Source organism: Mus musculus, chromosome 7, assembly GCF_000001635.26.
Source record: "Mus musculus strain C57BL/6J chromosome 7, GRCm38.p6 C57BL/6J".
NCBI classification, from domain to species: Eukaryota; Metazoa; Chordata; class Mammalia; order Rodentia; family Muridae; genus Mus; species Mus musculus.
This window is the reverse complement of record NC_000073.6, coordinates 70,957,690-70,985,552: the sequence shown is the minus strand read 5'-3', so window position 1 is coordinate 70,985,552 and position 27,863 is coordinate 70,957,690. Positions and strand designations below refer to the sequence as shown.

Here is a 27,863-nt window from a genome sequence, read left to right as displayed (position 1 = left end):
CCCCTTGATCTCCTTTTGTTGTCGAATTGCTCCGGCTAGGACTTCAAGTACTATGTTGAAGAGATAGGGAGAAAGTGGGCAGCCTTGTCTAGTCCCTGATTTTAGTGGGATTGCTTCCAGCTTCTCACCATTTACTTTGATGTTGGCTATTGGTTTGCTGTAGATTGCTTTTATCATGTTTAGGTATGGGCCTTGAATTCCTGATCTTTCCAAGACTTTTATCATGAATGGGTGTTGGATCTTGTCGAATGCTTTTTCCGCATCTAAGGAGATGATCATGTGGTTTTTGTCTTTGAGTTTGTTTATATAATGGATTACATTGATGGATTTTCATATATTAAACCATTCCTGCATCCCTGGAATAAAACCTACTTGGTCAGGATGGATGATTGCTTTAATGTGTTCTTGGATTCGGTTAGCAAGAATTTTATTGAGGATCTTTGCATCGATATTCATAAGGGAAATTGATCTGAAGTACTCTATCTTTGTTGCATCTTTCTGTTTAGGTATCAGAGTAATTGTGGCTTTATAGAATGAGTTGGGTAGAGTTCCCTCTACTTCTATTTTGTGGAATAGTTTGTGCAGAACTGGGATTAGATCTTCTTTGAAGGTCTGGTAGAACTCTGCACTAAACCCATCTGGTCCTGGGCTTTTTTTGGTTGGGAGACTATTAATGACTGCTTCTATTTCCTTAGGGGATATGGGACTGTTTAGATTGTTAACTTGATCCTGATTTAACTTTGGTACCTGGTATCTTTGGTGAGAACTTGGTGAGAATTCTTTAAAGAAACCTCAAAAGGTGTGTGGTCCTCCAAGACTCGATTCTTACCTTTTCCCTTCTATACCAAACCAATGTGAGATGAGCTTAACAGCAATTCACTAACAGGAACATTCCAACATTCCTAGCAGCTGCTGTTCCCAGGTGTCTGCTCTGGGTAAGCAGTTTCTACACTTGGTACTTTAGACTTGGATTGTGTCTGTGGAAGGAAATTCACAGTCTATATGAATCTTCTGAGGGGCCTAAGAAATGCAGTTGATTTTCTCTGTCCAGCTTTATCTTGTTACACATGAAGAGGGTTTGCTGATATGTAAACCCATTGTCCACTGATGTTAGGAGCAAAAGTCCATACAAAGTCTAAAAACTAAAAACAATGGCAGTTAATAAACAAGAAGTCTGGATTTGAGAACCACTGAAGTAGGGAAGGCCTTCTTAAAGCAGAGGAAAGCCAAATCATTCATTAATTCAAGAGCCTTAGGAAGTTCAAGAGAGAAAGAGTGGAAAGAGGAACTGGGAAGTCGCTGGTGTTGCTACAGTAAATATTGATGATTGATTTGCACATGCCTGAAGGAAGATGAGAAAGCACAGGCTCAAACAAAAGAACTACTACTAAGAGTGGACCAGCTCAACCAGAACCCATGACCTGTGGGAAGAAGAGAAGACAGAGAGAGAAACCAGTGTAGACTCAAATGTTTCAAAGGGCTGTAGAGGCAGAAGCTGTGCAACTTCCACAGAAATAAGGCAGAAGATAGAAGGCAAAATCCTGGGATGGGTGTAAGGTTGCTAGGCTGAAGCACTCATTAACATGTTGGCAGCTAAGACATTTGGGGGAGCTTGGGGATTCTGTGGAAGATGGAGAGGAAGGAATATAGGAGCCACAGGAATCAAGGACACCACAAAGCCCCCACAGAATCAATTAACCTGGGCTCACAGGAAATTCAGAGACTGAATTAGCAACCAGGGAGCCTGCCTGAGACTGACCTAGGCCCTCTGCACATATGTTACAGTTGTAATATATAAATATATAACAAGAATATATAAATATTTATAATACATTTATATAAACAAATAATATAAAATATACAACACATATAAATATATACATATATGTGTGTATATATATATGTATATATACACATGTGTAGTAAGAATATATAAACACATCAAAATATATAAATATATAACAAGAAGTTGTCTTCTTGTGAGATTTTTAACAGTGGGAACAGAGACTGTCTCTGGGTCTATTGTCTGCTTTTGGAGTCCTTTCCTCTGACTAAGATGCCTTGTCCAGCCTTAAAAGGAGAGGAGATGCCTAGTCTTACTGCAACTTGATATGCCATGACTGGTTGAAAACCATGGGAGGCCTGCCCTTTTCTGAAGAGAAATGGAGGAAGGGGAGGAGCAGGAAGAGACAAGGATAGGTGAGGATGGGGGAGTTGTCAGGGAGGGACTCGGAGAAGAGGAGGGAAGGCAAACTTCATTTGGGATGTAAAACAACAACAACAACAACAACAACAAAAATAGTTGGCCTTTAAAGGCTGACAGCTAGAAATAAGCTGCACAAAGATTACAGTTGGAGCTCTTGTCTTAGTAGATTGAAGTACTTCATATTGTTTCATTAAAGAATATTTTACAACTCTAAGCACCCACAGAAACGAGAGTTTATATCGGTACTACTGGCATGTTTACTGGTTCAAGCATAGACAAAGGAGATGAGAAACAAGTAACTATAAGAGGTCAATGAGTAAAACATCACCTAATGGATGTATCTAACACAGTCACATTTTTAATGGACCTCCAATGGTGTAACATCTGTCAGATTCAAATCTATAGCCAGGGGTATTAAAGACGTGTAAATTTAGGGACACAATCCATTGGATGTGAAGTTGGCCATAACAGAGGCTAGTCTCATCCTGAATCCATAACCAGAGGCCTGAAATATGCTTGGATCTTTTAATATATAGCAAAGAAATTCCCATATAATTGATTTTCTAGGGAAAACAACCTAGAAACAGAAGTACATGTTATACTGTTCCTGATGTTATGTTTTTATGGAGTTGCAACACCGATTCTATAGAAAAAATATCTAAAATATCAAATATACAGGCAGAATTCAACCACACAAATGCGCTTGAAAAATCAAAGAAAATTTGTGATAACAAAGATTATTTACAGACTTCTGCATTTATATTACTATATTTTCTTGTGTTTAAGAGGTCCACATTTTCAAGATTTTCATTCAGTATCCACACAAGCAGATAGATTGCAATTGTATGGCTCTGTCTAAGTTCACATACTTTTGCTTATCAAGCTTATAATTAGACGGTGTATGCTCAGAGGTTTTGCAACATTGGAAGATGCACAGGCATTTTCAGAATAGGAAACAGATAAATTCCTTTGCAGTGATGTAATTTTTCAACCTCATAGGTGCTGCTAAAGCAATTTTCGAAGTCAAATCCTTCTAGGTGGGATGTGGAGACAACTCAGTCTCAAAAGATGCTATAGGTCCTGTGCAATGGCAGCCTATCAATAAATATTATAAAGTATTACACTTAACAATTTATTTTTTAAATAACTGTTATCAATGAAGAATTTCTTCCTATTCTTTTATTTTATTTCTTTACACTCCATATTTTATTTCACTCCTCCATCCACCCTCTGACTGTTCCACATCCCATACCTCCTCCCCATACTCCTGTCTCCATGTGGATGTCCCCCCCTTCCACGTCATCTGACCTCAAAACTCTCTGGGACCTCCAGTCTCTTGAGAGTTAGGTGCATCATCTCTGAATGAACACAGACCTGTATTGTGTTAGGGACCTCATATCAGCTGATATATGCTGCCTGTTTGGTGGTCCAGTGTTTAAGAGATCTTGGGGATCCAAATTAATTAAGACTGCTGGTCCTCCGACAATATTGCCATTCTCCTCAGCTTCTTTCAGCCTTCCCTAATTCAACAACAGGGGTCAGTTGCTTCTGTCCAGTGGTTGGGTGCAAATATCTGCATCTGACTCTTATAGCTGCTTGTTGGATCTTCTGGAGTGAGGTCATGCTAGGTCCCTTTTTGTGACTGTTCCATAGCCTCAGTAATAGTGTCAGGCCTTGGGACCTCCCCTTGAGCCGGATTCCACTTTGGCCTGTCACTGGACCCTCTTTTTCTCAGTCTCTTCTCCATTTCCATATCTGTAAATCTTTCAGACAGGACCAATTATGGGTCAGAGATGTGACAGTGGGATGGCAACCACATCCCTCACTTGATGTCCTGTCTTCCTGCTGGAGGTGGGCTCTATAAGTTTCCTCTCCCTACTGTCAGGCATTTCATCTAAGGTCCCTCCCTTTGAGTCCTGAGAGTAGCTCACCTCTCAAGTCTCTGGTGCATTCTGGGAGGGGGTGTGTCCCCCCAACCTCCTATTTCCTGAGGTTGCCTGTTTACATTCTTTCTGCTGGCCCTCAGGACTTCAGTCTTTTTCCCTCACCCAATACCAGATTAGGTTCTCCTTCCCCCCCACTCCTTCCGCTCCCCCCCCTGTCCACTTCCTCTCCCAGGTCCCTGCCTTCCCACTTTTGATTGCTTTCTTCTCCCTCTCAAGGAGGACTGACGCATCCTCACTTGGGCACTTCAGCTTGTTGACTTTTTTGAGTTCTGTGGTCTGTAAAAGTATTCTGCACTTTTTTTTCTAACATCCACTTATTAGTGAGTATATACCATGCATGCTCTCTTGGGTCTGAATTTCTTCACTCAGGATGATATTTTCTAGTTCCATCCATTTGTCTGCAAAACTCAGGATATCCTCATTCTTAATAGCTGAGAAGTACTCCATTGTGTAAAATGAACCATATTTTCTGTGTCCATTCTTCTGTCATGGGTTGTTTCCAGCTTCTGGCTATCATAAATAAGGCCATTGTGAACATAGTGGAACACATGCCCTGGTGGCATTGTGAGACATCTTTTGGGTATATTCCCAAGAGTGGTATAGCTGGGTCTTCATGTAAATCTATTTCCAATTTTCTGAGAAACCTCCAGATTGATTTCCAGAGTGGTTGTATCAGTTTGCAATCCCACCAGCAATGAAAGAGAGTTCCTTTTTCTCCACATCCTCCCCAATAAGTGTTGTCACCTGTGGTTTTGCTCTTAGACATTCTGACTGGTGTAAGGTGGAATCTCAGGGTTGTTTTGATTTGCATTTTTCTGATCACTAAGGGCTTTTGAACACTTCTTTAGGTGCTTCTCAGCCATTCAAGATTCCTCATTTAGGAAATCTTAGTTTAGCTCTATCCCAGTTTTTGATTGGGTTGTTTGGGGTTTTTTGTTGATTAGCTTTTTGATTTCTTTATGTATTTTGGATATTAGTCCTCTAATGTGAGGTTAGTGAAGATTTTTTTCCCAATCTGTTGGTTGCCTATTTGTCTTATTAACTATGTCCTTTGTCTTATAGAAGCTTTCCAATTTTATGAGGTCCCATTTATCAATTCTTGATCTTAGAGCATGAGCCATTGGAGTTCTGTTTAGGAAATTCCCCCCTATGCCAGTGAGTTCAAGGCTCTTTCCCACTTTCCCTTCTATTAGATTCAGTGTTGCTGGTTTTATGTTGAGGTCCTTGAGCCACTTAAACTTGAGCTTTGTGCAAGGTGACAAATATGGGTCTATTTTCATTTTTCTACATACAGATAGCCAGTTGGACCAGCACCATTTAGTGAATATGCTTTCTCTTTTCCATTGTATATTTTTGGCGACTTTGTCAAAGATCAAGTGTCAGCAAGTTTGTGGTATTGTTTCTGCGTCTTCAGTTCTATTCCATTGATCAACATGTCTGTCTCTGTATCAATACCATGTAGATTTTATCACTCTTGCTCTGTAGTAAAGCTTGAAGTCAGGGATGGTGATTCTCCTGGCTATTCTTTTATTGTTAAGAATTGTTTTCGCTATTCTGGTTTTTTTGCCTTTCCAGATGAATTTGAGAAATTGCTCTTTCCATGTATTGAAGAATTGTGTTGGGATTTTGATGGGGATTGCATTGAATCTATAGATTGCCTTTGGTAGGATGATCATTTTTACTACGCTAATTCTGCCAATTCATGAGCATGGGAGATCTCTCCGTTTTCTGACATCTTTGATTTCTTTCTTGAGAGACTTGAAGTTCTTCTCATACAGGTCTTTCACTTGTTTGTTAGAGTTACCCCAAGCTATTTTATATTATTTGTGGCTATTGTGAAGGGTGTTGTTTCTCTAATTTTTTTCCCAGACTGTTTATCATTTGTATAAAGGAAGGGCACAGATCTATTTGAGTTAATATTATGTCCAGCCACTTGGCTGAAGATGTTTATCATTGGAGGAGTTCTCTGATAGAATTATTGGGGTCGCTTATATAAACTACCATATCATCTGAAAATAGTGGTACCATTTTTTTTTTTGCCAATTTGTATCCCCTTGATTTCTTTTTGTTGTCTTATTGTTCTAGCTAGTACTTCAAATACTATTGGTTATAAAAACACACATCTACTTTAGGTATATAAAGTTAACAAGTATTTAGTAATTTCTGAGACAAAAAATAGGAAGCACAAAATGAAGACCACTTCAAACTTCACAATTCAGTTTCATCTCTTTCATTTCTACCCATCCAATCTCCTTTTATTTTAAACAGAGTAATGCTGACCATCAAAAATTTACTTTGAAGACAATACTAAATTGCCAAGTTTTGTAAGAACTAAATATTATTTTATTATATTTTATATGGTTAGCACATTACAAATTCTAATGAAATACAAAAGGCCAAGTTGATATTTTGACCCCAAATACTTTTTTTGTTTTTAGTTTTCAGATCTTATCAATATTAGTGCAATTTTCCTTACAAATAACTTGGTACATTTTCCTGGTAAAGTTCAACTTGCGTATCAGAAATGGATCTTGCACTGATTAATAAATTATCACACTTGTTCTCATTCCTAGGTAGTTATGAGGAAGAAACTATTCTGTTTAAAGTAAGGATAAGTTCTCAATTAATGGTGGAGAATATATGCTACAAAGTGCACAGAGACTACATATGGAATTAGAATATTCTATACTAATACATATTACTGCTATTGTTTGAATTTCTCATTGGTTATATTTCTTTTTACCTCAAAATATTTGCTAACTCAGGAGAATATTCATTTAGGAGTTTATTAAGAAAGTGCTGGCATCCTTATTACTGGCTCTTTGCTTCATTCTCCACTGGACAGAAGCCAAAATGTTTAAATTCTACTTATTTTCAATCTCTTTGTATCCAATTATTAGTAGATTCATGCTGGAAAATAAGATCCACAGACTGCCCAAGCTAGGCATAAGCATGTATAATTCATTTGTCATTGGGCCATGAGACACCTTGTTCCTTTAACTTCGCAGATCTTGCAGCAGGCTAGCCACAGCCCCTCTTTGCTGCTTTGCTTACTTAAGATGTAGCTGGCTGTCCTGCACTCTCTTTAGTATGCAGGGAGCACAGAGATGGAGATAAAAGGCAAAATGTCTATCTTTGAGTCCTCTGCAATAGCGAATAAGTTATCAACCCACTAACATGCATGTCTGAATAGAGTCCTTTGGCAACACTGAGATGTTATCTCCCATGACATGAGAATTCCTCCCTCATGTCAATCCAGGAAAGTACTAAAGAACCAACGCTCGGCTAAAATGAACGTGGCAACACCACTGGGACTCTGAGAGCATCATATTTTCCCCTAGCTCCTTTTAAACACATTCTCCAGTCGAATCCTTGATATCCATATAAATTAGCCAGTCTGAAGCATTGCCTGAACGCCTTCCTTTAATCTCATAGAGGAGGCACTGGGAATAGTCTTCGCTTGATGCTCATGGGCTTTTTTTTCTCTCTCTCTCTTCTCCTCTCCCACTTTGCTCTTCTCCATCTTACTCGGCACATAGAAATGTAACTTAAAAACACATTGGCTAGATACTTGACAGCTCTGTTTGTAAAAAAAAATTATATATGTGTGTATATATATAGATGTGTGTGTGCGTGTGTGTGTGTGTAAACTTGCCTATGACATAATCCACAGTGGAGTAACACAAGACAAACATAAGCTAATAAATTCACTATCCATAAAATAATATTAATGTTGGAAATTCATAAGTTGATAGATGCTTTAGTACACTATGAATATATAAGGCTCCTTTGTTCCTATTTATAAGCAAGAATCCTGGGGCACAGAAAGCCTACACAACAGAAGTAGTAGATTGCTATTGAATATGCATTTTAAAATTCTGAACTCATACCTTCAGATCTTTCTATTTTTTCTAACCCACCACCCTTTCTAACATATACACACTCCTTTTCTTGCCACAACATAGAACAATCACCTTTGCTACTCTTGTGTTTACACATCACGCACTATAGGACCAGCAAGGACTAAGCAACATACCATCTTGTGTAAGATAGCCAACTGCCCATGGTATTCAGCAGGGTGAGACTCGTTCATGACTCCATATGACAGCAGCATGATCTTAACCTTAATGATGTAACTGAAATGGTGTGTCTTCATTTTGTCTCTTGAACCTACATGTCTTGTTAGGTATGATAAATGGTGCATCAAACCATGGCACCAGACCTTGAAAACAATGAAGTGAAATGTGCTATCATGATTGGAAAATTAGTTTCCATCAATCATATGCTACTTTACATGTTTTATAGATACAAAAATAAAATAAAATAAAATAAAATCTAGGACCAAGGGATCAGAGCTATTAAAATAATTGGTTATTTCAAGGAATGTTGTTTCTATCACCATAGCTAAAACTACAGATACACAGCCAGCAACACTGTTATCCAAATCAATTGATGATCAATATATCCACCACTAATAGATAGAAAAGTAGATGTAATGCAAAGGAGTGAGGAGTTTATAAAACCATTGAAAGCATCCTAATTTTACTGCAGAATACATTTTGAAGATCTTAACCATATATAAGGTTTTTTTTTTCTGCTCAGGGGTATAATTAATACAAAGCAAATATTTAAAGAGCTGTCTTCTGAATAGCTTCCACTGTAAATAGAAAAGAAAAGGAACTCATATAAGTCACTAGAAATAAACATGGTATCAAAACCCAGAAGCAGGTATTGTGCATATAAGTTAGAAAATAATATGAGTCCACAGTTCAAAGCACATTAGTTCAACTCAGGAAGAGCTCGTCAGGGAAGAGAGATGAGCTTGAATTTGAAGAAATGAAATTGCAAACAGATGATGGAGACTCAGGACCAAGGTTGAAAGGATTATAGTGTCATGTCATGTGAAAGAGGAGGCATTTAGGTTTGCAATGGTGGAGTCAGAGATTGTTCTTACTAACCAAAATCCTATATTTGATGCCAGAAGTTGTTTGCAAAGCATAAACTTCAAGTAAGAAAATTGATTGGACTCAAAAAGAAAAGTTATGGTAAGTCTACATGAGTTCGGAAGTAGCCAATCAATGTGATGTACTGCAAGGGGTTATTGAAGACATGATAGAAGTTTGGTAAAGAAATGCTCTTTCTTAGAAGCCAGGACTTCTGCCATGAGGCCAGGCACCAGACAGGGGAAAAGGGCTTTTCTAGGTGGTCTACCTTAGTCTGAAATGTTATCAAGCGACGTTGGCAACACTCTCTACATCCACTCTCTGTGTGAAGATCCACGACACTGAGAGAAAATGTAAACCCTGCAATTTTGTAAGCTGTTATTACAATTTGAAATCTTGTCTTAGGATTCTGCACTAGGGATATGGGAAATGTAGATGTTAATGGTTATAAAGCAAAAACCAAACCAAACAGAACAGCTCATTAAATATAGAGAAAATACTCAAAGGCAAGTATGTCTGAATTACATTCATATCTCAAACATGGCTGTATTACACATGAGAAGACAAGATTCATAATTCTCTCTCTCCCCTTCTCTCTCCTACACACATACACAAACACACAAACATATTCCCTTAGAGCTTTTCCCGTTAAAATTTTGTGCCAGTACTCATAAATTGGTATAGGGCAGAATAAGTTCCCATCCGCAGCATTGTGCTGTGTCCTCTCTCCCTTTCTCTATTTGATCTGGCATGGGAACTTCTAGTTCCAGTGAATGAGTCATTTGGGACAAGAAAATTAATTTATTTGAGCAGATGTATATAACCGTTGCTCAGAATAGAATCACAAAACAGGCCAGTATTTACATAAGGACCCTATAATTAATGACCTTTTATAGTTTTGTGTGAAGAGTCCAAGGAGCTGAGAAAAAAAGCTACATGGGAAATATCAACATGATTAGAAATCCAGGCTCCTTTCTTGAATACCAGTTCTGTAGCGTGACACACAATGAACCCAGGCCAGAAAAGCGGACACAGAATTCTTTGGCAGAACAATATATTCTTTTCTCTAAATGAGCTGAAATCTACCTAATATCTCATCAAAACTATGTCATTCAACTTTGCTAATTACAAATGTGTAATCCTGTTTTTTGCCATCATTGAACACATCTAAGTTTTAAAACTAAACCAAACCTTGTCTCAAGGTCCTCACCTCCCCCCAACATACACACACACAATGGCTCCATACTATTTATATTAAAACAAATCTTTTCCACACTGTGACATTTCCAAACTTCTGACTATAGCTAGCTCTTTTGCACAAAATGAAGAGTACTCTTTTTCAAAAAGTCATGCCTAAGCAAGAGGTTTATTTTATGGATCAAAGGCTTTCCAGAGATGAAGACATTTCACTTTTTGTAAAGTTACAGATTCTGTTTTGCACCAAAAGGGGGAAGGAGACCCCTATCATTGACTTAGAATCCTTGAAGGTAATGGGTAGAGGTTTTGATGAAAAATAATCTGGAAAAGAAAAGGAATAAAAGAGGGTTATCTGGATATAAAGGAGGACCATGATAAAATGATAAAATTCTATAAAACAATCAGTACAATTACTCAAAAAGAAGCTACTTTGGACAAAAAGTGTTTTTATTTTAAAGAATTGGAAGGAGGCAATGGTTTTATTCTAAGAATCTAAGAGAACATGAAGAGGTAGCTTTAATAACCTAGAATTAAAGGTGGGCGTGTGGTGCTATCTTTCAGAGGCAGAGACAGATAAGTCTCTGAGTTCAAGCTCACCAGGGCTACACAGAGTAACCCTATCTCAAAAAGAAACAAACAAATAAGCAAGCAAATACAAAATGCAAGAGAAGAGGAGCCATAAAACCTGTAGACAATCTCAGAGCAGTTAGTTTTCAACAGGTGAAAGGGAATGGGGACAGTCTATTCCTGAGTGTCTTCAAAAAACAGAGGAATAAATTCACTGACATCTCAGAGTAACAAGGTTACAGACTAAGATGAGACACCAGCTAACAATGCTGAGCTGAAGACCCCAGGCACATAGATAGCTCCTTGTTACATATTTATGTATCCATCAGTAGGGAACTCTGTCTCCTTCTTGAAAACCTACCCTCAAAGAGATAAATATTAAATGAATAATCTGATTTACATCAAAAGCAGAAACTAGCCCTTCAGGAAGCCCATGCCTCGGTACACAACATTGAGAAGTTACTTTAAAGTTCTCATGGTTTTTTGGTGCTCTGCAAGTCATGACACTGTTACTTTTGTTGTGGGACTGGAGTATAGCCTGAGAGGGCTTTGTGACTTGTTTGCAAGTTCTTGTCACTCACCACTAGAGAAAGCATTCTGAAAAGCAAGGAATCTGAAGAAAACTCATAACAGGGTGAACATGGCTAAGTATGCACTTTTGAAAGGAGATGCATAGCCACGATTGTGAAGAGCATCTTGGTTTTCAATGTTTACACTGTGGGAATAATTCACAAGCTAAGTATGATGGAGGGAAGCTAGCGATTCCCAGGCGTTGGTTGAGATTGTCCCAGAATAGGATTTGCTCTCTTTTTCAGTCCATGAATGGGACTTTCAGACAACTAAGATAAGGTTAACACAGCTAAGGATGGCCAGATGTGTTGGTCTCAAAGTTTTGTGTGACTTTTGTTGTATTGAGTAGTCAAATGGTTTCCCACTGGGATCCAGCTCTGAGGTTGTCTCAGTCTCTAGCCACCATTTGGGTTATCAGTTTTGTTTTGTTTTGTTTTGGTTTTTGGTTTTTGTTTTGTTTTTCTCCCCTTTGTCGGTCTAGCCTATTTAACCTGTCCAAAGAAGATACAGAAAGAACCCAACCTACTAGCAACAGGCTCAGTCACAGCCATAGACTAATCCTATGGGACCAAACACTTCTACCTTTCATCTCAAAAGACATTTGTTATAATTGTGTGCAAGGGATATTTGCAGATGACAACTGAGTCAGTTCTTTCCTTCTCACTTTATCTGGATTACAGGGTCAAATCTAGGCTGGCATGCTAGTGCAGCCGGCACTTTAATGTGGCTTAGTTTTGCCTTGATCCTATGAAACCATGAACATCGGCAATGATTAGTGATAGGATAGTATAGATCTTATCAGACAGGAAGAGGGAAACTACAGAATGGAACATTTTGTATGACACTCAAAAAAGCAGCTAAGTACATTGAAATAAATATGTGTATCACTTATTTGTAATGCTATATATAAACATTGTGAATTTGTGACAGATGAATTAAAAATTAAGGAAAACACACTTCTAGTTTACCACCAACCCATTTATCACAAGTATATGAACACGGATATATGATATTTACTCTGAGTGATTTTTTACCTTAAACATACGTTAATATTTAGTTTCATATATGAAGGTCTGTTACATTAAATGTCCTTTAAAAGGATTATTTCTCTTAGCAGACTCAAGGTTTTTTCTCCCATTTCCACTGTGAAGAACTTTATGATCTGTGAAGCATGTACCTGTTTCTAGAAGAAAGAAGCATTGAATGAGGCAGAAGATGGTCTGTCTGATTGTTCAGAGTATATCTGTGTTCACCATTCTATTATTCATTCCTTTCTCCATATTTGCTTTATCTTTGCAAGTAGGCTGTAGTGACAATAGAGGCTGGAATTATCTCTTAGCCGAATCACATTTCTGATGGCAGGAGAGCTGTTCTAGGCATATGGTTGATGTAGAATAAAATGTTCAATTGATTGATCTCTCAAACCTTAGACTTGGGGAAGGACACAGTCCCCACCCTTGGACTCCCACACTGAGCAGACTAGTTGGTTTAAGTGGCCTTAGATGAATACAGATTCGAGGCAGAATCACCTGGACTTTCACCCATGAAATCCCGGGCCTTGCATGCTGTAAACCTTTTAGTCTCTTTCAGTGTTAGGGTCATAAATTACCCAGTTCTTCTTAACACCAATTACCATTAGTTGATCCCTAAAACACTTGCATTAGTTGACCTCAAACTCCAGTGAGCTCATATCAGAACCTGAGTTATTATCCCTCCTTTTTATAATCTTTTCAATTTTCTAAACGGAAAGTACCCTAAGGGTAGCCTTCCTCTGAGGTGACAGTATAATATAATGACATTCAGGTCACCGTGTCATGAGCCATTGTCCAGAAAGTGATAACCCTCATGTCTGCCTATCCATTTGTGAATGCTGAGGTTGGATTCTATCGGGCCAAATGGAAAGTGGCCAGCCAGGATCAGATATGTGCTACAAAGGGTCCACTCAGAGCTATTTAAAGCATCCTGAAGATACAAAAACATCCTAAAGTAGAGGACAGAACTCACTGTGATGCTGTCTCTCCTGTAGAATCATTTCCTGTGGCTGTCACAATTTGTTTGGTATCTTCCTCTGTTTGCAGCATCTAAAAAAAAAAAATCAGCTTAGCTTTTCTCTTGCCCCCCCCCCTTTCCCTCCCTTAGGGCCTCAGCTTGTGTCTGCACATAAGTCCGGGGTCTTGGGTGTCAAATGTCAGGCCTTGTACTGAGCTGTCAAAGAGAAGAATGGGCTGTGATGATTGATGACTGGGAGGCCTGAAACCCAAACCTCCACTGCAAATGCTTCTTTTACAAAAAAGCTGGGGCTACCCACAGTGCCTATGCGCAGGGTCACTTCGCATACCATTACACCCGCTGCCCCAGGCTCCCAACAAGCCAGGCCATTCACACTCAACCCTGCCCATTTCTCTCCCTCCACCCTTCCTTGGCTACCCTCGGAAGGATGCCCAAATGTTGGAATTCTCAACCCCAATCAAATAAAAGAGAGGCATGAAAAGATGCTCTTTCCTCCCGTTTGTCTTCAGGCTACATTTGTTCTGCAAGCCATGGCCTGGAGCTTTCTAGAGCTCAAGTCAGATGACAAGATTATTAATGGGAGTAGGGCAATGTCATATCTGATTTCATGCATATTCATGAAGAAAGCCACACAGCTGGGACCATACTTTATGGAGAGGGAAAATAAAGAGTATCCTACCCCCCAACCCTAGGCATGAAAAATGTCATTGTGGTGATGAGGAGCCTGATTGAGGAAAGTTTAAGTGACTGTAGCCTCTATTTTGAAAAGAAGGGAATAGAATTTGCAGAAGCAATAACCACACCCAAATAAGCCTCAGTGACTCAATACTGATGGGGAAACCTCCTGATACAGTCATTTACCTAGACAGTCTTACAAACCCACAGAAAACCACCCTTTTCAACAAAGTTCATGCGCTAAGATTAAAATCAAAAAGAAGTAAAGGGAAAAAGAGCAAATCAAGACTATTTTGTTATAGTGGTTAGAATATGGGCTATCCTCCCAATAAAAGATAAATATATTAGGTCTGGATTAGGTAACAAATTCATAACAGGGATAAATCTTATCTGGGTTAAATCTCACTTCATTCCCAAAGAAATAAGCCACAATGTTAGTTCTGTACCTCAAACACTCAACAAATACTCCCCTGGCATAGAAGCATTAAGGATGCCCCACATGATGTTACAGAACCAGGTGTCTGCACTAAGTCAATGTCTGTAGTAAAAAAGTCAAAAAAAGTGTGTTGTGCATTCTACTGGAAAAGACTAGTCTGAGAATGGATAGAACACCTGTTGGAAAGGCCAGAGATAAGCAGCCATAGAGAGAGACATCCTAACTAGCCCTACACATGGAATGGGGGCATACAGCACATTTCCTCTTTCTTCGTTGTCACATTCATTCTTTCATTCATTAATTTGGCTGTGAAAGTCACTCATCATTAAATGCCTTAATGAGTCTTCTGTATAGCAAAGGACCTACCTGCACTTTCACCTCAGCTGTCCACACTATGAGGAACAGGTGGATTTAAAGACACAGTTCTTCATAAAGGGCACCAAGCCACTAATATTCAATCTGAATGTTCTCTTTATTGTTGTTTGCTTTCCTCCCCTTCCTCTTCCTCCTTCTCTTCCTCCTCCTTGTCTTTTTCTTCTCCTTTTTTCTTCTTCCTCCTCCTTCTTTTTCTTCTTTTTCTTCCTCCTCACCTGCTTCCTCTTCCTCAGTTTTTTGGAGAGCATTAGAGACTGAACTCAGGGTCTCACACATGTGACACCAGCATTCTATCCTTGAGGTACCCCTCAGTCCCCTAGAATTGTCCTTATCAATGTACATGCCTGTGTTCAAACATCTGTCACCTCACATGGCCTAAAACTCTGGGTGTTTGGGTTATGTTTATAGCATAGACCTAAAGGTTCAATGGTCCGTGGATTTCCAGTGCTTATATTTCTGCCAATTTATGGCAATTAATTAATTCATGCGCATGTGAAATAACATAAACAAAGTCATTGATTGAACTGTTATTGATACTAGCATAACAATTTTTATTGAAAAATCAGCCCAGTATCAATCCATAGGAAATGATTAAGTTGTGGGCCATCATCTAGAAACTATGAAGATTCTGACCTACTAACTATCCTAGGATGATTTGTTTTCCAAAACCTTGTCAATGGAGATTATTCCTGAAATTTTAATTAAGTATTAGCCATTAACATGCTGGAACTGTTGTATATTTGTGACATTAAATATACAGGCAACACAGAAACATTTCTGCCTGTTGACTATTCCCCACAAGATGGCAAAGAACAAGCGAATCCTGAGATCCTGAGACATTCCTTCTCAGACATCTAACTTCTTGTTTTCAGCGAATCTGATTTCAGAAGTATTAAGTCAGACTCAATGGAGATTCAATAGGCTGATATGTTAATATTGGTAAACACCGTAATTAAACTTCAGCATGGCTTACTGGTGAGTGCTGAGGGCTATAAGAACATCAGAACGCGCACAGTAGGCCTGCTCATTCTCATCGCCTTGGAAAAATGACTATTCCCTCTCCTCTCCTAAGCAGGCCCGCGTGCAGAAGTATAAGTCATTCCAAACAATGAAGCGCATCTTGGGGATACAAAGTTCAAAAAATCATAAGCTCAATGCTTGGAGTACCATAAAGGTAATGGATTTTTCTTTGAATTTCATCAAAAATATAGGTAGTGCAGTTAGTCAAATTAAATAGTTTACATTAAACTCTGATTAATAAATATTAAATGTTTAATAGAATCCTTATAATGCATTAGTTTTTATGGAATGCTAATAATACATTAGATTTTTACATAAAACATACCATAAAATATATTAAATTTAAATATTTATGTCTTATAATAAAGGGAAATCTTGGGGGAAATGTGTTCTGGAATCTCCATCTCTGACCCTGTTTTCTTTCTTCCTTATTATTAGATTTCTTTTCTTTTTTTTTTTTTTGAAACAGAAAGCGAGGCAGCAGAAAAGAAAGAGCGCATGTGTGTAGAATCTCACCAGGCATTGCTCTAAGCCTTGGAGCCAGTAAACAGAAAATACAGAACCTGAGGGAAGAGCTAAGAGGCCAACTCCGCTTCTATTGTCTGCATTGAAAGCAGGTAGGGTTAGAGGCCACTCTGGGCTTCAAGGTCACTGCTATGGATGGAGTGACTATGGAGCACTCAAGAGCCAGCTGGCAGCCTCTGTCTGTCAGGACAGCTTACCGTGGCAGACTTATCTAGGTAGGCAGAGGATGAAGTGCACCTTCACAATAGGGAAGCAGAGGCAGGCAGTCACTCTGAGTTCCAGGGAGGTGCAGAGGGAGCCAGGCAAACTACAATACTGAAGGCTGAGTTCAAATCATGAAGAGAAGGTCTGGAAATTAAGGCAACCTGTGGCCCTACCCAGGGAGTCCCAAAGCTGCAAACTTAATCTCGCCTGCATATTAAAAACACCTGGGGAGCTTTTAAAAACATACCAATGGAGGCCGCACCCCGATTTAATTAAACCAGAAACTCAGGAGGTCAGAGGCCAGAAACTGATATTTTTAAGAGTTTGCTGACTTAGGTTGGAGGTTAGGGTTAAACCAAGGTGCTGGCTGAGGCCTGGGCACCTGACTAGGAAGAGTAAGGTAAGTATCAAATACTTCCAGGGATGTGCAATCCCCAGTCTGCAGTCTGGGATTGTATTTACAGTATGACTGTGACCGACTCCATGACTTTAACTTCTGCACATTCGCTCCATCAAATGTGTACCTGAAGCACCTGCTGTGCCTGCAGCTCTTGTAGCTCCTGAGCACAAGATAGGAGCTGGAAACATTGTGAACCAAATTGCACCTGCGTGTTCAATTGGAAGTATTAACCATAGGCCAATGTTTCAAAGGCTTGGTGGCTAGCCGGTGGGAGATGATGAAGACATCGTTAATAGATGAGACCTGCAGGGAGGCAAAGTCACTGTCTTGCATGTTGTAGCCTCTAGTGACTTACTCATGCCTTACTGGAAAGCTCTACACTCATATTCATGTGGGTAGACCCGGTTAAACTCTATGGGCTACAAAGGAAAAAGACAGAGTAGTGGGAAGGGGACTAGTTAGTGTCAGGAAGAGGGACCTAATTGGAGGTGATAAGAGAGGTAGAGGGATGAGTTTGATCAGAATATGCATCAAATTGTAAAAGATTAACACAGAAAACTAGCAAGAGACAGTTAAGCCTTTAGAGGCTTGTCTTGCAGAAGATAGTGGAACTTCAGCCTGTCTCTCTCTGCCTCTCTCTGTCTCTCTGTCTCTGTCTCTGTCTCTGTCTCTGTCTCTGTCTCTCTCCTTTGTATTTGTGACAGTGGCAGAAAGATGACTTATACAGTTGTGGAACATGAAAGGATTGCAGGTGAGATTGTCCATTTTAAGCCCTCTGTGCATGACATCCGATGAGCCTCCCTCCACCCAACTAAGCATTTCTTCAGTGTACCACCTAGTTCTCCTTCCACCTTCCACACTTACAGTACAATCCTCCCCCGTGGTAAATATCTTCTTGTCGAGAAAATGACAATAGGTTCACCATTTAGTGGCTTTCATTCCTCTCCAAAACAAACAAACAAACAAACAAACATAACTACTTAAGTAAGTAAGCTCTTTTAAAAGAAAATGCTATTATCACAGCATATTCTTTCCAAAAATCTAATAATGAAACAATGAAATGGTAATTTATTGGCAACATATATAAGAATAATTCAAAATTTAGATTCCCAATCCCAGCATTTTACTAGATGCTCTTCGGGTTTTTTGTTTGTTTGTTTATTTTGTTTTTTGCTTTTTGTTTTTTCAAGACAGGGTTTCTCTGTATAGCCCTGGCTGTCCTGGAACTCACTTTTACCAGTCTGGCCTCAAACTCAGAAATCCACTTGCCTCTGCCTACCAAGTGCTGGGATTAAAGGCATGCTCACCACTGCCTGGCTGGTTCATTTTATATACAAATGAATTATTATCAGTCATTAATTTTGTTTATACCCAAGATGTATTTTAATAAATTCTGTGGCATGCCTAAGTTCTTCATATTTTGTATATGAAGAAGGAATAAAAAGAAATCTAGATTCAGTAAAGCAAAGGTTCATGAAAACTGCGTTGTCTTAACATGTGTGTATCACTCCAGTCCAGTCAGTTTCTGTAAGCAAACATGTCTTAGTCTATACCGTGGACAGACAAATCTGGTCCAGGTATTGTGCAGCTAACTGAATTGAGAGCCATAACCATGCCATGCTGGGAAGACAGTGCTGTACAGTGCTCTTCCTCACACATCAGCCTATACTTCCTTCTTCCTTCTTCTTCTTCTTCTTCTTCTTCTTCTTCTTCTTCTTCTTCTTCTTCTTCTTTCTCTTCTTCTTCCTCCTCCTCTTCCTCCTCCTCCTCTTTCTCCTTCTCCTCCTCCTCTTCTTCCTCTTCATTCTCTTCTTCTACATCCTCTTCATCTTCTTCTTCCTCTTCTTCTTCTTATCTGTCTATCTATCTATCTATCTATCTATCTATCTTGAAACGTTTCCTAATCCTAACTTCACCCTAACCCTGAGGTTTCCAGGGCATGATATAGATTCCCCAGTTATGACTAATCAGTCAACAGCCATGTATTCTCAGCTATCTAACAGGTTATGAGTCCCCACAAAGCTTCCTATTGCAGAGAAAAAATTTTCTCAAAGCTGACAGCAACACTAATCTATAGGAATAAATTCAATTATTAAAAGGCAATTTGATGGGAATACCATGCCCATTTAACAAAAGGTTCGCAAACCTACCTGTTTATCCATATATCTAGCAATTCTTTTTCTTTTAGTTTCTCCTGGTATATTTGATTTAGTGGCTGACATTAAGGCTCTCAGCCTAAAGCCCTATCTTTTTGCATTTATAATTAGATAGATCTTTATTTATCTGATTTATTTCAGGATGTTAAAAGGAATATTGTTCTTTTATTACATATGCTACAAATTATTTCTATCCATTGTTTTAGTTGAACATACAAATTTTTTATATACTTCCATTAAAATTTTTGTCTAATTTTTCATACAATTTCATCCCCCACCCATAAATTATGTAGACGTATGATGCTATGATGCTTAATTTCAAACACTTAGCTTTTGCTCTATTCTTAAATTGGTCTGTGTAAGCAATTAACAATAAATCATTAAAATGGTTGAATTTTTATCTACCTTTTCTGGTCTCTTACCCCATTTGCTTTAATGTTTTACATTTTCTCTCTCCTTTTGAATTATTTGTTATCTTAAATATGTTCTAATTTGTTGATGGGTAATTTAGTAAAATCTGCATGAGCTATTTTTAGTGGTGATTTTCAACCTGCACACTTAATCTTTTATATCAACATTGTATCCCTTCATACCATGTCGGTTCTTTCCATACCATATTGATCTTCATCTGATATGCATTATATTCACATATGTCAAAACCCTTGCCATAAATATCAGTTTTCCTTTTAGGAGATAAATGGTATTTTTTTAAGGGGTAGAACTGGGCATCATAGAGGAGAAGTTGGATAGGCATATAACAGTATCCTTGGCTCAAAGCAGGAGCTCCAGAGAGGATGAAAAAAATCACAACTTAACTTTAGTAGAAAAGTGCTGTGGGACTCATTTGAAGTCTGAAGACTGCCCTTCTAGGACTTATTCCTCTTTGGATTAATGTAGCCAAGCCACACACTGCTAATGAACTACTGACAACATTTGTACCTGCTTCCATCAACACCATCCGATGGTGTCTATGATGTGAATATTAAAAATGGAATTCAGAGCCTTATAAAGCCTTTGCCATTTTTCTTCCTCTCTGGTACCTTCTTTTGCTTCAACTTTGGGAATTTCACAGATGACATGAGACAGAGTAAATGTGCATCAACTTCTATAATGATGCTTTGTTGTTGGTTCAAAGATGGTATTTGCATTGGCCTGCTGAGAGTGTCTAGTTAGTAAAACTATGCCTGCATAACAGCAGGTAAGACAGAAACTGAAAAATTCTCAATAATGGATCAAGGTAAAAGGAGTTTACTACATGGATAGGAAGGAGAGGTAAGACATGTTTATTGAGACTTTTGAATAGCCAGGCCATTCATTCCTGTTACAACACCCAAGCTTCATAAAAATCTACTCAAAGGGATATCTTAAGCTCTACACTAAATGCTAAGCAATGGAGAATGAGCAAATGAAAACTGGTGCCTGGATCACACACCTAGTAATCAGCAGAGTCAAGAGTCACGTGCTTGCTGGATGACCTTCAAGGGAGATGCCAGGAGGTGATTGTATCTGGTATTGCTTGCTCCCCAGACTGGAAATCTTAATAAAGAAGCCAGCAATCTTCTAGACACAGTCAGAGCAAAATGTAAAGTTTTTAAATGTACTGAAGAACAGGGATTATACCAAAAGCTGTTGCCCATCTGTTGGGATATATTCCCCTAGCTGGGCTGCCTTGTCTGGCCTCAGTGGGAGGAGATGTGCCTAGCCTCCAAAAGACTTGATGTACTCAGAGGTGGCATCTGCCCTCTCAGAGGGGAAGGGGAGAGGGTGAGGAAAGGGATTGTGGGAAAGGAAGAAGGTGGCAGCAATGGGAATGTAAAGTGAATAGATAGATAGATAGATAGATAGATAGATAGATAGATAGATAGATGATAGAGAGATGGATAAAGGGAAAAATAAAAATTGTATGCACAGTGTTTTTATGTTGCCATTAAATGGATAGAGCTTTATCAATTCTATGAGGTCAGGTTTTATCACTGCTCACAGCAGATTTTTCAGGAACAGAAGCAGGCTGAGGACAACCTTCCTGAAGCACATCTTTAGGGAAGTGTCATGTTCCTACGTTAGAGTGACATAAATAAGGGATGAACTTAAGGTAGGGGGACAAAATAAGCAATAGTAGACATGTCGTATGCACATTTTACTGAAATAATCTATTGGTGTTTTTTAAATTTCTTTTTTTATTAGATACTTGCTTTATTTGCATTTTAAATGTTATCCTCGTTCCTGGTTTCCCCCACCTGGAAAATCCCTAATCCATTCCCCCTCCCCCTGCTTCTAGAGGGTGTTTCCCCACTCACCCACCCATTCCTGCCTCCCAGTCCTCAAATTCCTCTGGAGCATCAAGCCTTCACAAAACCAAAGACCTCTCCTCCCACTGATCCCTGACAAGGCCATCCTCTGCTACATATACGGCTGGAGCCAGCCATGGGTCCCTCCGTGTGTACTCCTTGGTTGGTGGTTTAGTCCCTGGGAGTTCTGGGGAGTCTGGTTGGTTGATATTATTGTTCTTCCTAGTTCCATCCATCTGCCTAAGAATTTCATGAATTCATTGTTTTCAATAGCTGAGAAATGGTGTTGGTTCAACTGGTGGTTAGCGTGTAGAAGAATGCAAATCAATCCATTCTTATCTTTTTGTACAAAGCTCAAGTACAAGTGGATCAAGGACCTCCACATAAAAGCAGATACACTGAAACTAAAAGAAGAGAAAGTGGGGAAGAGCCTCAAACACATGGGCACAAGGGAAAATTTCCTAAACTGAACACCAATGGCTTATGCTTTAAGATCAAGAATAGACAAATGGGACCTCATAAAATTGCAAAGCTTCTGTAAGGCAAAGGACACTATCAATAGGACAAAATAACAACCAACAGATTGGGAAAAGATCTTTACCAATCCTATATTTGATAGAGGGTTAATATCCAAAATGTAGAAAGAACTGAAGAAGACTCCAGAGTATCAAATAACCCATTAAAAAATGAGTACAAAGCTAAAGAAAGAATTTTCAACTGAGGAATATTGAATGGCTGAGAAGCACCTAAAGAAATGTTCAACATCCTTAGTCATCAGGGAAATGCAAACCAAAACAACCTGGAGATTCCACCTCACACCAGTCAGAATGGCTAAGATAAAAAACTCAGGTGACAGCAGATGCTGGTGAAGATGTGGAGAAAGAGGAACACTCCTCCATTGTTGGTGGGATTGCAAGCTGGTACAACCACTCTGGAAATCTGTCTGTCGGTTCCTCAGTAAATAATCTATTTTTAACCTGAATATTTTTAGATGAAAATGACCTGAGCACCAATTCAAACGAATTAAACAAGAATCCTTTGCCCATTTATCCAAGAGAATAAACAGGCTAAATGTCCTGTCAAGTCCACAAATTCAGGGCACATAATCAAGGATTATCCCCTATCTCTATTGCTAGACACTCACTTTGTTTGATTAAAATCTCTTTTATATAATAAGATAGCTCCATACAAGTAGAATAGGTATTTTATCTTCCAGTGAGTATGATTAGTTCAAGAGTTGTTCCTTGTCCTTCTTTAGGCCTTAGGTTCATTTCTGAGCAAGTAATAGGATAATAGAGTTAGTCTTTGAATATAGGCCTAGGTTGGTTATTAATCAACATTGTGATCAGAGCATGGTTAGAGAATGGAATTACCTAAGAAAAAGCCTCCTGGGTCCAACTCAACCAGGGAAGAATGATTCACCCAATGAAGAGATGATCAATCACTCTGCAGGAATAGTTGGCCCATATCTTCCCTCTTAGAAAGAGTATATATTGTGAGGATCTCATTCTGTTCTTCCAGAAAACAACTATCATATAACACTGACAGTGTTATATGGCTGTCTTAGTTAGGGTTTTACTGCTGTGAACAGACACCATGGCCAAGGCAAGTCTTATAAAAAACAACATTTAATTGGGGCTGGCTTACAGGTTCATAGGTTCAGTCCATTATCATCAAGGTGAGATCATAGCAGTATCCAGGCAGGCATGGCACAGGAGGAGCTGAGAGTTCTATGTCGTCATCAAAAGGCTGCTAGTGGAAGACTGACTTCCAGGTAACTAGGGTGAGGATCTTATGCCCACACCCACAGTGACACACCCATTTCAACCAGGTCACACCTATTCCAACAAGGCCACACCTCCAGATGGTGCCACTCCCTGGTCCAAGGATATACAAACCATCACAATAGCACACATCTTGGAATGCCTTTCTTAAAACCACTGGACAATTCACACCCTAGAACTATATCTGATAGTGTAAAATCTATAAATAAGAAGTAGTTGAAGGCTATTATGGAAATAACAACAGGTAATTCTACTAGAATAACTATTGATTATGACAGGACCAGTTGAAGGGAAGAATTTCTTACTGGATTTGATTTAAGGGTACCAAGAGTATACCTAGTCCTCACTCAAATCCACTGCACCAGCCATAACATTTAACCAAGTCATAACTAGGCATTGGCATTCAGGAAGTCCACATTGTTTGCACATTTACTCTTGGTAAAAATCAGTTGTTTACATAATTACCCCTGTGCATCAAAATTCCAAGCTAATTGACAGGCCACCAAGAAACCCTGAAGACCCTGGTTAACAGACCTTGGCACAATTCTGAAATAACTGACACAAAGTTAGGCTGACATTGTAAGTCTGGGTTTCAACATCTGTACTCATATGAATCAACAATGAAGTGTTTTGTACAATAACTGCTCCATGGCCCCCTACTCTTACCTCATTTGTTTCTTATCATCAGTGTTAAAGCTCTCTCTGTCTTTGGAACTTGAGATAAGCTAAGTGCAAAAGAGGGAACAGAAAGGAATGCGGCATCTGCTCACTTACATGTGGTAGCTAAAAGCTTCACTTTGCAGAAGTCAAGTGTACAACAGCTAGAGGATGCTAGAAGGGTACAAGATGAGATGGATGCAGACTGGATAAGAGATACAAATAAAAACATGCATCATAGAGGAGTTAAGCACTGTCACTCTGAATTTCAGGGAATAGAGGTCACAACACCATATTGTATACTTTATTTTTAAAACAATTAATAAGGGAATGGACCATCTAGAGACTGCCACACCCAGGGATCCATCCCATAATCAGCCTCCAAACGCTGACACCATTGCATACACTAGCAAGATTTTGCTGAAAGGACCCTGATATAGCTGTCTCTTGTGAGGGGCTATGCCGGTGCCTGGCAAACAGAGAAGTGGATGCTCACAGTCAGCTATTGGATGGAACACAGGGCCCCCAATGGAGGATCAAGAGAAAGTACCCAAGGAGCTAAAGGGGTCTGCAACTCTATAGGTGGAACAACAATATGAACTAACCAGTACCCCCCGGAGCTCGTGTCTCTAGCTGCATATGTATCAGAAGATGACCTAGTCGGCCATCATTGGGAAGAGAGGCCCCATGGTCTTGCAAACTTTATATGCCTCAGTACAGGGGAACACCAGGGCCAAGAAGTGGGAGTAGGTGGATAGGGGAGTGGGGGGGGGGGCTGAGGGACTTTTGGGATAGCGTTTGAAATGTAAATGAAGAAAATACCTAATTAAAAAAATAAAATAAGACAATTAATAAGGGACTTAAAGATTCAGAAAACAAAGAATTCCTTTAGAGAAAGAAACCATAAATGCCCAATCTAATATTTATACATTACATACAAATTATCACACCATATTCCATAAATTCCTATGACTTTAAGCACCTTTACAAGTTTACTTGAGTGGCATACTTCAGAGGCAGAGCAATTGCCTAGCACTGGTGTGTCTCTAACATCATGGAAACACTTCTCAAACTGAAGTTTGGAGTCAGGCTAGGGGAAGGCACAGCTGTTAGAACAGGAGGGGAAACCTGAAAAAAAAAAAAAAAACTGGCTGTAAAACTGTGCCACCATCCCTTTAACCAGTTCAAGAGATGGTTCTGTGAGATGTGAATTACCTTGACAGAACGGCTAGAAGAGCCTCTTCTGTTCCACTTAACTCTCTTCAGTGAAATAAGAGAGAAGATTAAATACTCTCAGAACACCCAACAGGAACTGAACATGTTGTGGGGAAATAAGTTGAGATGCAAGGAAGACAAGAATAGGGAAGAATAGCCAGAAGCCATCCTATAGACAAGAATTTCTAGCCTACTCAGGTTTGTAGCTTCCTTTCATCGCAACATAATCTATTAAATTCTTGGGATGTTTTGTCCATGATGTTTTTAATTTACATGCTATAATATAACTTTTAAGTCAAATAAATATTTCATTTTGGATGAGGCTATTGCTAGCATTAACATAGATGTACTTAATGTGACTTCTAATGATGTCTCTAATATAAATTTAGTGACTACACAACATGAAAAGTATCCAAGGTCAGATTCTAGGGACAGAGTAAGAGGAAAGGAAGTAATTAGGAAGAGAAACTACTTAAAAGGCATCAAAGGTATTAGAAATATTTCAGGAGGATTTTCAGAGTGTCACTTGGGAATATCTGCACTGAAAGAGTGGACTTAAAGCTTGCTCATGCATATTCCAAGTTCCTGGATTTGTATTGCCTTGCTGGAAGGGGCTCTGGGCTTAGCTGGGTGCTTCTCTTCCACTGAAGTCATTTCCTGAAGATATAACCATATCCTGTAGCTGCAGTCATCAATATTCAAGGAGGTAGGTGAATAAGTGCCTTCCTTCTGCAAGATGAACTCATGTGGTTCAACATCAGATCAGCTCTAGAACTAAGGACATGATTCAGGAGTTAAGTGCCACTGTCGTCTATATTGTTTCAGTATCCTGGTCCATACTTGATAAGCTTAGATGAGCCAGAAGATACCCAGAAGCTCTCACATCATTGTACCCATGGGCCCAAGGGGGTAAAATGATATAAGTAAAAGCTATGATTACTGGACACAGGTAGAACTGTTATTGTTTTGTAATGCTATACATCAGTTTTACTCTCTGATCTATCTTGTGTTTCTCATTGCATTCAGTTGTTGACTTCAAAGGTTCTCCCAGATGAACTTCCAACATGCAACTTTCTCTCGAAAGTTCCTGCTAAAATGAACTTGGAATAGTTGAAGTCAGGAGGTTCTCAGATGGGATTTAAGAGCTGGATCACAGTTCTCTTGGATAAGACTATAAATACCACCCTTCTTGATAGGTAAGAAATGGGCAACTCGTAACTCTGGTGAAGACCTTTAGTGACATACCAACTAAAATGAATGCTTTAGCAATATAATGTGTCAAGTGGGTGGCACTAGAAAAATTGTAATTATAGGAATAAGGGATGTGGTTGGAGATAATAGAGGCTTTGTAGATGCTAAAGGTTATTAATGAATAGTTAAGGGTCTAAAGTGAAAAACATATACTTTTGGCAACTGAAAAAGAGGCTTTCTTCTGTAGCTGGAGGAACAATTTGAAAACTAGACTGAGACCTAACCATCTGAGTAAGAGCTCTCAATATTGAATTTTTAAAAAACATTTTCTATTTTTTTCATTTTAGATTTATTTTAGTTTATATGATGAGTGGTCTGCCTGCAAGTATGTCTGTTTGCTACATTCATGTGTGTGCCAGGTATGGAACTTGCAAGAACAACAAGTACTCTTAACCACTGAGCTAATTCTCCAGCCCTGCATCCCTATATGCTGGGTCTCTGTGACAGAAATATTACTAAAATGTACAGAAGAAGGAAGAGGGTGAGGGGGAAGAGGAGGAGGAGGAGAAGGGGGAGAGGAGGAGAGCAAGGAGAAGAAGAAAGAGGAGGAGGAATAGGAGGAGGAGGAAGAAGAAGGAGAAGAAGAAGGAGAAGAAGAAGGAGAAGAAGAAGAAGAAGAAGGAGAAGGAGGAGGAGGAGGAAGGAGGAAGAGGAGGAGGAGAAGGAAAGACCACCTCAGATGAAGAAAGACCCATGGATAGGATGAGGAAATATGTAGTTTTGAACTCATAATGCTGCAATCTTTATTTCCATGGACTGTTCAATGACTTTGGAAATGGCTGTGTCCTTCCCATTATGAGTTAAAGCTTCCCTCTTTTGTGAAGACTATGAAGTCCTCTGCCTTACAGATCAGGGTGTGTCTCCATTAAGTTCTGCTCCCTGGTTCACCTCTGGCCACCAAGTACAGCTTCCATATTACCTATTTGGAAAATTGCAGCTTTTGCAAGGAGAAGAGAATTTGCTACAAAATGTAGTCAGCATGGCCCATTAGAGTTGAGAGACTATATATGGGAGGAATTCAAAAGGTACTAAAATAAGTGGAGCAAAATATGAGTTTGGATAAAGAGATCTTACCAAAGTGAGAATGCTGCAGGAATTCAGGAGATGGCACTCTGCATAGCCCTGATGGTGATTTTAACGCACTGCAAGGTGTCTTTTAGAAGCTTTGGGAAATCAATGACCCACAGGAGCTTAAGTAGAAATGATAGGACAAGAATTGTCATTACAGACTGTGTAAGTCAGGGCTCTCTAGAAGAACAGAAATCACTCTGTGTCTCTCTCTGTGTGTGTGTGTGTGTGTGTGTGTGTGTGTGTGTGTGTGTGTGTGTGTATGAGATATATGTTCATATATGATTTATTATGATAGTTTACAGGTTGTGTTCCAACTAGCCTAACAATGACTGCCCATCAAAGGAGGTTCTGATGATAACCTATTCGT

General features: G+C 39.2%; 1 long non-coding RNA gene across 1 annotated transcript; it reads right to left on the bottom strand.

The window, feature by feature from the left end:
- Window positions 1-10,522: 10,522 nt before the first annotated feature.
- On the bottom strand, window positions 10,523-27,633 carry Gm42397. The gene is made up of 4 exons (XR_882209.1): window positions 27,500-27,633; window positions 13,434-13,510; window positions 12,607-12,733; window positions 10,523-10,613 (listed from the first exon to the last, which is right to left on the bottom strand). It is a non-coding gene; the product is annotated as a predicted gene, 42397 (long non-coding RNA).
- Between the last annotated feature and the right edge of the window lie 230 nt (window positions 27,634-27,863).